This window comes from Sapajus apella, unplaced genomic scaffold (genome assembly GCF_009761245.1).
Source record: "Sapajus apella isolate SASKATOON/1434 unplaced genomic scaffold, GSC_monkey_1.0 scaffold4, whole genome shotgun sequence".
In the NCBI taxonomy this organism is placed as follows: domain Eukaryota; kingdom Metazoa; phylum Chordata; class Mammalia; order Primates; family Cebidae; genus Sapajus; species Sapajus apella.
This window is the reverse complement of record NW_022436944.1, coordinates 14,774,244-14,788,431: the sequence shown is the minus strand read 5'-3', so window position 1 is coordinate 14,788,431 and position 14,188 is coordinate 14,774,244. Positions and strand designations below refer to the sequence as shown.

Sequence of the window (14,188 nt, the reverse complement as noted above, 5' to 3'; positions counted from 1 at the left end):
TATATATATATATATATATATATATATATATATATATATATATATATCTCCTATTAGCTCTGTCCCTCTAGAGAAACCTGACTAATACATGGATACATTTCATTCTTCCACACGTGGCTTGCCAATTATCCCAGCACCATTTGTTGAATAAGGTATCCTTTCCCCACTTTTTGTTTATTTGATTTGTCAAAGATCAATTGAGTGTAAGTATTTGGCTTTATTTCTGGATTCTCTATTCTGTTCCATTGGTCTATGTGTCTATTTTTACATCAGTAATATGCTGTGCTGGTGACGATAACCTTGTAGTAAATTCTGAAGTCAGGTAATGTGATGCCTCCAGATTTGTTCTTTTTGCTTAGTCTTGCTTTGGCTATGTGGGCTCCTTTTTGGTTCCATATAAATTTTAGGATTTGTTTTTCTTTTAGTTCTGTGTCATTACATTCTGCTGGCCTAGAGGTCTTAGTTCCAGAGGGAGGAACACTGCCACCAGGAGACACAACAACAATTCCACTCAACCGTAAGTTAAGATTGCCACCCGGACACTTTGGGCTCCTCCTACCTTTAAACCAACAGGCTAAGAAGGGAGTTACAGTGTTGGCTGGAATGGCTGACCCAGACTATCAAGATGAAGTCAGTCTACTACTCCAAAAGGGCGGTAAGGAAGAGTATGTGTGGAATAAAGGAGGTCCCTTGGTGTCTCTTAGTATTACTGTGGTGACTCTTAGTATACTAAGAGATAAGTATATCTTTTACTATATACTGTGTATTTGATGGGAATCACATTGAATTTGCAGATTGCTTTTAACAGTATGGCTTAGGCCAGGCGCGGTGGCTCAAGCCTGTAATCCCAGCACTTTGGGAGGCCGAGGCGGGTGGATCACAAGGTCAAGAGATCAAGACCATCCTGGTCAACATGGTGAAACCCCGTCTCTATTAAAACTACAAAAAATTAGCTGGGCATGGTGGCGCGTGCCTGTAGTCCCAGCTACTCAGGAGGCTGAGGCAGGAGAATTGCCTGAACCCAGGAGGCGGAGGTTGCGGTGAGCCAAGATCGCACCATTGCACTCCAGCCTGGGTAACATGAGTGAAACTCCGTCTCAAAAAAAAAAAAAATAAAAAATAAAAAAAAAATTAAAAAAATAAAAACAGTATGGCTTTTTTCAAAATATTGTTTCTACCCATCAATGATCATGGGACGTGTATATCTGTATATACACACACATATTTGTGCAGCTGTGTAAAAGGGGTTGAATTTGTTGATTCTCAGCTTGTTCACTGTTGGTGGAGAGCAGTGCTACTCATTTATGTATATTAATTTTGTATTCTGAACCTTTATTAGTTCTAGGAGCTTTTGGGATGAGTCTTTAGGATTTTCTAGCTATATGTTCATATCATTGGCAAACATCACAGTTTGACTTTCTGTTTATCTATTTGGATGCCCTTTCTTTCTTTCTCTTGTATGATTGCTCCGGCTAGGACTTCCAGTGCTATTTTAAATAGAAGTGGTAACATCAGGCATTTTTGTCTTATTTCAGTCCTCAGGGGGAATGTTTTTAACTTTTTCCCATTCAGTATAATGTTGACTGTGGGTTTGTCATGCATGGCTTTTATTACCTTAAGGTATGTACCTTCTGTGCTGATTTTGCTGAAGGTTTTAATCATAAAGGATGCTCAATTATGTCAAATGCTTTTACTGTGTCTATTGAGATGATCATGTGATTTTTTTTTTAAATTCCATTCATGTGGTGTATCACATTTATTAATTTGCATATGTTAAATCCATGCATCCTTGGCATGAAACCCACTTGATCATGTGGATTATCTTTTTGATATGTTGTTGAATTTGGTTAGCTAGTATTTTGTTGAGAATTTTGTGTCTGTGTCCATCAGGCTATTAGTCTGTAGTTTTCATTCGTTCATTCATTCTTCTTTTTTTTTTTTTTTTTTTTGTTGTTGTTGTTGTTGTTCTTTCCTGGTTTTGATATTAGGGTGATACTGGCTTCATAGAATGATTTGGAGAGGATTTCCTTTTTCTTTATCCTTTGGAATAGTGTCAATAGGATTGGTACCAATTCTTGTTTGAATGTCTGATAGAATTCAGCTGTGAATTTGTCTGCCCTGGACTTTTTTTTGGTTGGCTTTTTAAAACAATTACCATTTCAATCTTGCTTCTTATTATCGGTCTGTTCAGAGTTTCTATTTTTTCCTGGTTTAATCTAGGAGGGTTATGTATTTCTAGAAATGATTCCATCTCCTCTAGGTTTTCTAGTTTGTGTAAAGGTATTCATAGTAGCCTTGAATGGTCTTTTGTATTTCTGTATTATTGGTTGTAATATCTCTCATCTTGTTTCTAATTGAGCTTATTTGGATCTTCTTTCTTCTTGACCTATCTTGCTAATGGTCTATCAATTTTCTTTTCCAAGAACCAGCTTGTTGTTTCATTTATCTTTTGTATTTTTTTGTTTCAATCTCATTTAGCTCTGTACTGATCTTTCTTATTTCTTTTCTTCTGCTGGGTTTGCTTTGTTCTTGTTTCTTTGTTCCTTAAGGTGTGAACTTAGGTCATCTTGTTGTGCTCTTTCAGACTTTTTGATGTGGCCTTTAGGCTATGAACTTTCCTCTTAGCCCTACTTTTGCTGTATCCCAGAGGTTTTTATAGGTTGTGTCACTATGATCATTCAGTTCAAATAATTTTTTAATTTCCATCTTGATTTTATTGTTGACCCAATTATCATTCAGAAGCAGATTATTTAATTTCCATGTATTTGTATAGTTTTGAGGGTTCCTTCTGGAGTTAATTTCCAATTTTATTCCACTGTGGTTTGAGAGAGTACTTGATATAATTTTGATTTTCTTGAAATTTATTGAGACTTTTTTGTGACCTACTATATAACTATGTCAGAGAATGTTCCATGTGGTGATGGATAGAATGTATATTCTGCAGTTGTTCAGTAGAATGTTCTGTAAATATCTGTTAAGCCCATTTGTTCTAGAATATAGTTTAAGTCAATTATTTCTTTGTCAACTTTGTCTTGATGACCTGTCTGATACTGTCTGTGGAGTATTGAAGTCCCCCACTATCATGTTGCCATCTATTTCATTTGTTAAGTCTGGTAGTAATTTCTTTATAAATTTGGAATCTCCAGTGTTAGATGCATATATATTTAGGATTGTGATATTTTCCTGTGAACTATTTCTTTCATCATTATATAATCTCCCTGTTTGTCTTTTTTTTTTTTTTTTTTTTTTTTTTTTTTTTTTTTGAGAGGGAGTTTCGCTCTCGTTTCCCAGGCTGGAGTGCAATGGCGCGATCTCGGCTCACTGCAACCTCCGCCTCCTGGGTTCAGGCAATTCTCCTGCCTCAGCCTCCTGAGTAGCTGGGATTACAGGCACGCACCACCATGCCCAGCTGATTTTTTGTAGTTTTAGTAGAGACGGGGTTTCACCATGTTGACCAGGATGGTCTCGATCTCTTGACCTCGTGATCCACCCGCCTCGGCCTCCCAAAGTGCTGGGATTACAGGCGTGAGCCACCACGCCCGGCCTGTTTGTCTTTTTTAACTGTTGTTGCTTTAAAGTCTGTTTTGTCTGATATAAGAATAGCTACTCCTGCTTGCTTTTGGTGTCCATTTGCATGAAATATCTTTTTCCATTTCTTTGCTGTACATTTATTTGAGTCCTTATGTGTTAGGTGAGTTTCTTAAAGACAGCAGATGCTTGGTTGGTGGATTTATATCCATTCTGCCATCTGTATCTTTTAACTGGAGAATTTAGGCTATTTACATCCAATGTTAGTTTTGAGACATTAGGTACTGTTATTTATCCTGCTAGTTGTTGCTGGAATATCTTTCTCTTTTAAATTGTGTTATAGTTTTGTAGGTCTTGTGAGAGTCATGCTTTAATGAGGTCTATTTGGTGTATTTTAGGTCTTATTTCAAGGTTGACAACTCCATTAAGCATTTCTTAAAGTACTGGCTTGGTAGTAGCATATTCTTTCTGTTTTTGTATGTCTGAAAAAGACTATCTTTCCTTCATTTATGAAGCTTTATTTCACTGGATACAAATTTCTTGACTGATAATTATTTTGTTTAAGGAGGCTAAAGATAGGATCCCAATCCCTTCTGGCTCATAGAGTTTCTGCTGAGAAATTTGCTGTTAATCTAATAGGTTTTTCTTCTTAGGTTATCTGATCTTTCTGCCTTACAGCTGTTAAAGTTTTTCCTCTGTCTTGACTTTAGATAACCTGAAAATGATGTGCCTAGATGATAATCTTTTTGTGATGAATTTCGGAGGTTTTTTTGAGCTTCTTGTATTTTGACGATTTCTAGCAAGACCAGGAAAGCTTTCCTTGATTATTTCCTTTAATAAGTTTTCTAACCTTTTAGATATTTCTCTTCTTTCTCAGGGACATCTATTATTCTTATGTTTGGTTGTTTAACATAATCTCAAATTTCTTGGAGGCTTTGTTCATTTTTAAAATTATTATTTTTTTGCCAGATTGGATTTATTTGAAAGCCTTGTCTTCATACTCGGAAGCTCTTTCTCCTACTTGTTCTAGCCTATTGTTGAAACTTTCTAATGTATTCTGTATTTCTCTAAGTGTGTCTTTAATTTCCAGAAGTTGTGGGCTTTTTTGTTGTTGTTGTTTGCTTTTCCTTTATGGTATCTATTTCTCTGGAGAGTTTTTTATTTATATTCTATATTGTTTTAAAAATGTCTTTTAAGTTGATTTTTAACTTTCTCTGGTACCTCCTTAGTAGTTTTATAATCAACCTTCTGAATTCTTTATCTGGCAATTCAGAAATTCACTCTTGGTTTGGATCCATTGCTGGAGAGCTAGTGTGATCTTTTGGAGGGTGTTATAGAACTTTGTTTCTTCATATTATCAGAATTACTTTTATGATTCCTCCCATTGGGGTAGACTGTTGCAGTGAAAAGATCTGGAACTCAAAGGCTTCTGTGTAGATTCCCTCATCCCATGAGTTGATCCTTTGATGTAGTGCTCTCCCCTGCCCCCAGGGAGGGGGCTTCTTGAGAGTCAGACTGCAGTGATTGTTATTGCTCTTCTGACTCTAGCAACCCATTGGGGCCACTGGCTCTGGGCTAGTGCTGGGGAATGTCTGCAAAGAGTCCTGTGATGTGATCTGTCTTCAGGTCTCCCAGACATCGACACAAGCACCTGCTCAGCTGGAGGTGGCAGGGAAGTGAAATGGAATCTGTGGGAGTCCTTGGTTGTAGATTTGTTTAGTGTGCTAGTTTTCTCAAATGCTGGGTATGCTAGCAGTAAAATTGTTACATGAACAGTCCAGGACCTCTGGTAAGGATGTTGTAGGTGCTGAAATTAACCATTGTTTTCTCCTTATTTGAAACAGGGTTGTTCTGTTATAAACAATGATTCAGGCAAATAGTTTTCATAGATAGATAGATAATGTCTCTTTGTCTGGCTTCGGTATCAGGCTAGTTGGTGCTGACTTCGTAGAATAAGTTTGGAAGTAGTCCCTTCTGTTGCATTTTTTAGAATAATTTGATTAGGTCTGTTATTTTTCTTTAATCACTTGGTAAAATTCATCAGTGAAGCCATTAGTTTCTAGGCTTCTCTTTGATGGGAGAGTTTTTCTTAGGCTTTAATCATGTTACTTGCTGTTGGTTTGTTCAGGCTTTTTATATTTTCATGGTTCAATCTTGGTAAGTTGTATGTGTTTAGAAATTTCTTCTAGGTTTTCTACTTTATTGTCATATAATTGCTCATAGTAGTCCCTAATAATCCTCTGAATTTCTGTGATATAAGTTGTAATGTCTCCCCTTTTTTTTTTCCTCTGATTTTATTTATTTGGGTTTTCTGTCTTCTTATTCTGGCTAAAGACTTGTCAATTTTGTTGATCTTTTCAAAAAGCAGCTATTTTGTTCATTGAACCTTTTCGTTTCCTGTATTTCAACTATATTCATTTCTGCCTGAAATTTTTATTTTATTTCCTTTTTTATACTAATTTTGGGTTTGCTTGCTCTTGCTCTTCTTGTTCTTGAAGATGCATGTTAGGTTGTTAATTTGAAATTTTTCTACTTTTTTGATGTAGGCACTTATAGCCATAAACTTCCCACTGAATACTTCTTTCACTGTGTCTGATAGATTTTGGTATGTTTTGCTTTCATCATCATTTATTTCAATAAACTTTTCAATTTTCATCTTAATTTCTTAATTGACACACTGGTCATTTAGGAACATATTGTTTAGTTTCCATATGTTTGTATAATTCTAGGATTGTTTTCATTATTGATTTCTTTGTTCATTCCACTGTGGTTAGAGGAGATGATTGGTATTATTTCATTTCTTTGAATGTTTTAAAACGTATTTTTTACCTAACATATGGTCTGTTCTTCCAAATAATTCATGCATTGAGAAGAATGTATATTCTTCAGCTGTTGGATGAAATGATTTGTAAATATTTTTTGGATCCATTTGCTCTGTAGTACACATTAACTCTGATATGTCTTTGTTGATTGGGGTCAATCTCTCTATTTCTAATAACATTTGCTTTATATATCTGAGTGCTCCAGTGTTGGTGCATACATATTTATAATTGTTACATCCTCTTGTTGAATTTACCCTTTTATTATTATATAATAACTTTTTTGTCTCTTCTTATAGTTTCTGTCTTGAAATCTATTTTATATGATAAGTATGGCTATTCCTATTCTTTTTTGGTTGCCATTTGCATGTAATATCCTTTTCCATCCCTTTATTTTTAGTCTATGTGTGTCTTTATAGGTACAGTGTGTTTCTTGTAGGGAACAGATCATTGAGTCCTGGTATTTCATCCATTCAGCCACTTTGACTTTTGATTGGAGAAGTTAGTCTACTTACATTCAATGTAATTACTGATAGAGAAGGACTTCTGCCATCGTCTTATTTGTTTTCTAATTGTTTTGTGATCTTCTCTTTCTTCCTTTTAAAACTTTTTTGTTAAAAACTAAAACACAAACATACACATTTTCCCAGGCCTATACAGGGTCAACATCATTGATATCACTGTCTTCCACCTCTACATCTTTTCCCACTGGAAGGTCTTTAGGGGCAATAACATACATGGAGCTATTATCTCCTATGATAAAAATGCCTTCTAGAATAACCCCTGAAGAATGTATCTGAGGCTGTTTTATACTTTATATATATTTTAATTTTTATATATTTATATTATATCTATTATATATAATATATATATAACAGTAAATACATAAACCAGCTACATAGTCATTAATACTGTTATTATCAAGTATTATATAATAGTGATATGTCATAGGCTTTTATATGACTGTCAGTGCAGATCTCTTTACATCAGCTTCACTGCAAACACATAAGTAATGTGTTGTACTATGATGTTAAGATGGCTAAAATGTCACTAGGTGATATGAATTTTTCAGCTCTTTTATAATCTTATGGGCTCAATGTCATATATGCAGTTTGTCATTGACTGGTACATGGTTACGTGACTTATGACTATATATGTGCTAGGTTAGTGCAAAAGTAGTTGCAGTTTTTGCCATTACTTTTAAGTTCCTCTTCACCTCTTTCTTCTCTCCTGATGTTTAGTTTGAAAATAACATATCATTGAGTTTAAACACTCTGAACTAGCATATTTGTTGAAAATTCTGATTTATCTAAAAACAATATTTATTGAATGCCTACTAATTGTCAGGCATTGCTCTGAGTTCCTGGAAACAACAGTAAACAAAACAGATCTCTCACCTGTGGTGCTTACCTATATGTGCTTACACACATTATATATATATATTTACAAATAAATATAACAAATATCTAAAGTATATATAATGTTGGAAGATGATAAGGGCTGTAGGAAAAACAGAAAAGACGGAGCCATTTCATATGGAAAGTAGACACAGATTACAATTTTAAATGAAGTGATTAGGACAGACTTCATTAAGAAGGTATTATTTTTGCAAAATACAAAGAAGGAAGAAAATTAGTCAAGAGGATACCTAGAGGAAGATGGTCTCAGGAAGAGAAAATAGCTTGTACAAAGGCCTTGAGTTCTAAGAACGCTGGCACTGTTGAGACAGAGTAAGGAGATCAGTGTAGGTAGAAAAGTGTAAGCGAGGCATAGAAACCCAGGGACAAAAAGTCATAGAAGAAAGGGCTGATCATTCTGGCCTTGGAAGCCAGTGTAAAGAGTCAAGCTTTCATTCTTCATGAAATGGAAGACATTGCTCTACTTTAAGTGGAGAAGTGACATTATCAGTCTAGTCTTTTAGGATTTCTCTGACTCCTTAATTGAGAATAGAATATAGGGGCAAAGAGATAAATAAATAGGGAGATCAATGTGGAGGCAAGAGATGTTGGAACAGGGTGGTAGCAGTGTTAACACCATGCAGCACTGCTTTAAAGAACTGAAAGTTATTCACTATAAATCATGGACTCGAAAATACGAGTTTTTATGCTTGGCATCTGTTCATTTTCATAACTGCAGAAACATGATACGTAAGGTACACATAGACACTAAGATTAAATGTACTTTTTTTGTGAAATTAAATCACCCACATTAAGAAAATCTAAAATATGCCATAAAAAGAAGCAAATTGTTGGTGATAGCATTTGATATGTTGGAGTAGAAAATGTACCATGAGCAATTTGTTGTCTGAAACACTAAAGTGGCTTTCTGGCAAACTAAGATAATACATCTTCTTGTGTAAATTTATTTTAATGCATAGAATTCTTGCATTTAAACTTACAAATGTTACATTTTTCCATCTCTGTTAGTGGTGAATTTTTAACATATATGACTAAAGAATCCAATTATACACCTCAAGGAAAGGGCACAATGAACAGCCAAAAAGGGGCTTTATTTAGAAATGCAGCAGATCTTTTACCTCTAAAAGGAAAAAAAAATACAATTGAGGATTAATGAACCATAAGCAAAATTTAGTGAATAATTTATGTAGCAAAATAGAGTACATGAAAGAGGTATGTGAAAAATTAGCACTGTCATTTCTGGAGTGTTTAACAGGTAGTAAAATTGAAATACAAAAGGGGATGTACAGTTGGTTAAGAGAGAGAATTTTATCAGTGGAGAGTAATGATCCAAACATGCTGATGTGTTTTTGATGGCATAGAGCTGTCATGAACTTCCCTAAGTCTATAGAATATTAAGAAATTCCTAGTAAAAAGGCTCCTTTGTCTAGAAATCAAGTTAAAAATATACATATGGCTTAAAAGACACATGTAGAGAACCTGTTAATGTTTGAGAATTTTAATTTTCTGATTTTTAAAATACACATCTTTTCACAAGCACCCTGTATAGTCAGAAATATAAATTCACCTTGCATTACCAATTAGATGACATCCTGAAAATCTGTCTCAAGAGAACACATTTTCCCCATTGTTCTATTATAACTGATTTACATTTAAAATGTAAAAAACTATTCCCTCAAAATACTTCCATGCATGGTTAATATGCCTTCCCAAATAACTCAGCAAAAAAAGTAATCATGATAGTCAGATATCACTTTTTTTGGTATACTTGCTAAAACAAAGGGACCTTTACTCAAAAAGCACATCAGCCACAGTAACGTCAAATATTAAGATTTGCTTGACACTTAAGATGAAAATCAGAAATCTGCTACCCAGAAATCATGAAAAAATTTGCTTTCATGTACTGCCTGATTAAATACTTTATTCTAGAGAAGACAGCTACATAAGTTGTTAGAAATGACTTCCAGACTTGATTTGAACACATTCACAAATATTCCTTGACTGTCTTATTTGTATCAATAAATATTCAAGGCTGTGGGTTCAGGAATTTAAAGATTTCTTCCTTCTTTGTGTTTATTCAGTTAAGCAATATGTATTTTCCTCAGGCACTTTTCTGGGACTGAGGATATAGTAGTAAATAAGATACAGTACCTGGCCTCAAATAGTTGGAGCTGGCAATAAACAAGCAATTAAATAAAAATATATACATTGGTAACATAAATTTCAGGTGGTGGAAAATACAATGATGAAAAATAGAGCAACTCTCTGAGAGAGTACCAGTGAGAGAAGGGTCTCTATTGTAGATGTGGCCTGCACAAAGGACCTTGCTGAGGATGTCATTTTCACTAAGACCCAAATGAATTTTATGTGTAAGCCAAGGGAAAACACAAGAGAAAGAAGAGTTGCAGCCTTGAGGCAGGAATCTGTTTGGCATACCTAAGCCTAGCAAGAAGACACATGTGACTGGAACAGAATGAGGATGAAAGGGAATGGAAAGTCTGTGAGGTTGGAGAAATCACTGGGAGCCAGATTATATAGCATCATGGTAAACATTTGAGATTTTGCTGTAAACGTGATGAAAAGCTATTGGCAATTTGACTGTAGGGACTGACTCTATCTTATGTTTTGTAAGATCACTCAGGTTGGAATATATTTTCAAGGTAGAGTCAACAGTGCTTGTTGATAAATTCAAGTGAGGTCGGCAAGAAAAGGAGGAATCAAGGGTAATGCCTATGATGTTTTTCTGAGCAACTTGTTGACTCTGAATACATATACTGAAAAATGGGGAACACTTCAAGAGTTGTGGCTTTGGTGAAGATGATCAGGAGTTCATTTGCAATGTGCTTAATTTGAGTTGCCTATTAGACATAATAGAGACATAATTAGACAAAATAGAGGTGCCAAAGAAGTAATTGGGTATGTCTGGATTTTCTGAGATAGCTACAGATATACATTAGGAAAGTGTAAGCATAAGCATGATATTTAAAGCCTAATACAGAAGGAAATTACCCCAGGAAATCAGTGCAGATAAACAAGGCTTAGAAGTTTGAGACCTCAACGTTTAATGAGAAAGGAATGTGAGGTTGTAACAGCTAATGCTGTCGGAGGAGAACTAGGAAAATACTCGTGGATGTTGAAGGTTGTTCTAAGTATCTGTTGATGCATAACAAATGATTCAAAAATTTAGTAGCATAAAACAATGCCTATTTTACATGTTTATGATTCTGTGGCTCAGCAGGATGGTTTGTTGTTTGGAACCTCAGCTGAGGTGTCTCAAATAAGTAAAGATGGCTGGTTCACAAATCTAGGGCCTTAGTTCTTCTATACCCAGTCTCTCAGCATATCAGTTTGGACTCCATTAGAGCATGGAGCTCTCAGGGTAGTCAGATGCCTTCTGGGGTGGTTTAGGAGTCTGAGAGACCAAAGCAGAAATTGCTGTTCTCTTAAATGTTGAGCCCAAACTGGCACAGAATCCCTTCTGCCATAATTTATTGGTCAAATCATAATTTACCTTCAGCCCATATTTGATTAAAGGAGAAATAGGCCCCAGCTGGTCATCTTTACTTTTTTTTGTCCATCTCTCCCACAGTGGATTAACTATTAAAAATTAGTCAGTTCACAGTGCAATCACCATTAGAATAGCAGTATATATGAAGTAGTTGAGACAGAGAGGGCTGTGTTGAAGGATTAGGAGAAAGCTTGACAGAAGGAGTTAATTTGGGTTTCACAGGCTAGATGGAGTTTGTTGGATGGAACAGCAGTAGCAGCATGTGCAAATTCAAAGCTTCATGGAAGAGTACACTGTACTAAGTGAATGCAAATGTGCCTGCAGTGTGACCAAATTAGAAGAAACTTATGTAATAGACACTGGATGTCATTGGAAAATCTTATTACAAAATTTATTCTATTAGTGTATGGGATCAATGAGTACGAAAAGAATAGATGTTTAAAAATCATATAGAATCTTATTGCAATTGCATTTTGGGAAAATCTCTGATTAAGTTATGGTTAGTGGGTATCAATAGGAGAAGAAAGATTTCAGAGGACTCAGCAAATATCTGATATTGGCTGTGGGGTCTGAAAAACGGTAAAGAATGACTTTTAGCAGCCCAGCTTCATAGACAGTAAGGCCTCTGGATGATCCGTGGTTGCACTGCACAGTAAGCTATCTGTAAGTTTCGAGGATAGAATAATGAATTGCAATTATTTACTTATCCAATCTTTGTTAGCACTTGTTAGAAGCCTGGCACTGAATTAGGAATTAGAGAAACAAAAATGAATGGTATGGTTCCTACCCCAGTGGTTCTCACAGTCTTGCGAGTCTGATTTGCCTCGGGTTTAGAAAGGCCTGTGGAACATCTCAGAGCCTCTCGGCAGGAGCAGGAAAGTTACTGGGGAGTATAAATGTATGTATATGATCTGCAGAAGCTAGTCAGGATCCAAACTGCATTTACTACATTTCCATGGATGTTCATTTGCCTCTTCTGCCTACTCCTGAGCTTTCATCCAAGAGAAATCAGTGTTTGCTTTGCAAGGTAAAACATTGATTTAGCCTTCAGCCTAGATGTTCTCTGCTTATTGAGCCCCATAGGCAACTTCACATCTGCAGTTTAATCCTGTCTCTTTCAACTCTACTTTTTTAAAAAAGAACTTTCCTATTAAACACTGTTACTCTGAACAATCTCTAGCTTTTTACATTTCTAGCCAAACTGTTTTCAAAATACCTGCTATTTCTTATAGACATACAAAGTTTTTAACCCTTTTAAAATTATATTGAACTAGTCTTACCTTTTGATGTATTCTGTTTAGCAAGTATCAGGGACAGCTTTAAATTGATGCTTCAGTTTGTGGCTTTGTTATAGATGAAAGATTTGTGGCTGAAAATAGGGCTAAATCCTACTTCTTGAAGTTGCTTAGAGTCTCTAGAATCAGGCAGGCATGGATTTGGTTCTCAGTTCTTAGTAACCACATGACCTTGAGCACATTTATTCATCTCTTCAGCTCTCCTCAATCTTAAAATGGAGATGGTGTTTGGCTATAATGTGCAAGCTACCAAGGATATAATAGGATACAAAAACAGACAATCCTGGGAACACCCATCATCTAGATTTAATGTTAACATTTTACTGTTTTTCAGATTTTTTAAAGAAATAAATGATATATATCAAGTGAACAATGTTTTTGAAACTTAACTGTCACTGCTTGTAAATTAATTTTACTAATTTTAACATTGCCAAGCATTTGATTTTATAAATGAAATAAATATGCAATCATTTGTTTATTCATTCATCCTATAATAGACATTAATGTGTTCCATTTTTATACTACCAAAAATTCTGCCATAAATATTTCACACATTTCTATGTGCTCACACATGATATTTATCTTGTTCTCTCTGTATATGTACCTCAATCTTGGTGAATATTCTTTTTAGTTTTAAAAGTATGTATCAGAGTGCCTTTGCACTTCTCTATGTGGACAATAATAATATCTAGACGTAATAACTTTTTTTCTCTAGAGACTCCTGGTTATCTAACCCAAATGCCAATTTTTGTATGGGAACTCTGCCACTCCTCTGAAAGACTACATTTCCCAGGCAATTTTGCAACCAGGTTTGATCCTGTGACTTCATTCTGATAAATGAAATTTAAGCAAAGTGTTGTGTGGAACTTTAGGAAAGCCTCCTCACATGGGAAAAGGTGAGCTTTTCTTCCTCACTACTTCCTTCCTAAAATTCACTAGAATGAAAATGCAATGGCTGGGAGTTTACCTTGAACATAAGGCCATATGCAAAACTCGTAGAGCCACGAGATAGAAGTATGGGTCCTTGATCACTGTGTTGCTGCCACATTAGTCCTGTCTGCCTGCCTCTAGATTCTCATTCCCTTTTTTTTTTTAAAGTGAGAAAGAAATTCCTCTCTTATTTAAGGTATTATTTAAGATTTTTCTGTATGTATAGCTGAAACTACTCCTAACAGATACCCTTTCCATTTGTTGTATCTCTTACCTGTTTTCCTTGAGCTATCATGTTGTCTTTGACCATGAGGAAAATATTGAATAGTAGTTTTCATTGCAGCCCTCCTTCTATTATTCTTACCTAGAATAGAAAGGAATCAAAATCTTCTTTGTTAAGTGTGATATTTGAGTTTTTGATATTAGGGTTTTGTAGATATCTTTTACTATTAAGGGAGAAGGAAATAAAAAGTACATTTTACCAGTCATCATACTTTATCTTAGTTAAATCAGACAAGTAGCAATTAACTACTAGCAGATAGTTGCATAAATTAAATCTGACTGTATATAAGCTTTTAAAGGCTGTTGCTCTTTTAAAATATTTATCTTTATTTTTAATGTACAACAGAGATTGTAATCCAAATATCCATATGTACATATAACAATATAAATCTTAAGATTATAACAAAA

At 35.0% G+C, this 14,188-nt stretch overlaps 1 long non-coding RNA gene across 1 annotated transcript; it reads left to right on the top strand.

Annotated features, from left to right (window-relative positions):
• The first annotated feature begins 462 nt into the window (after positions 1-462).
• LOC116539750 lies at positions 463-13,726 on the top strand. Its single transcript, XR_004264168.1, has 2 exons — positions 463-517; positions 13,284-13,726. It is a non-coding gene; the product is annotated as an uncharacterized LOC116539750 (long non-coding RNA).
• Positions 13,727-14,188: the final 462 nt, after the last annotated feature.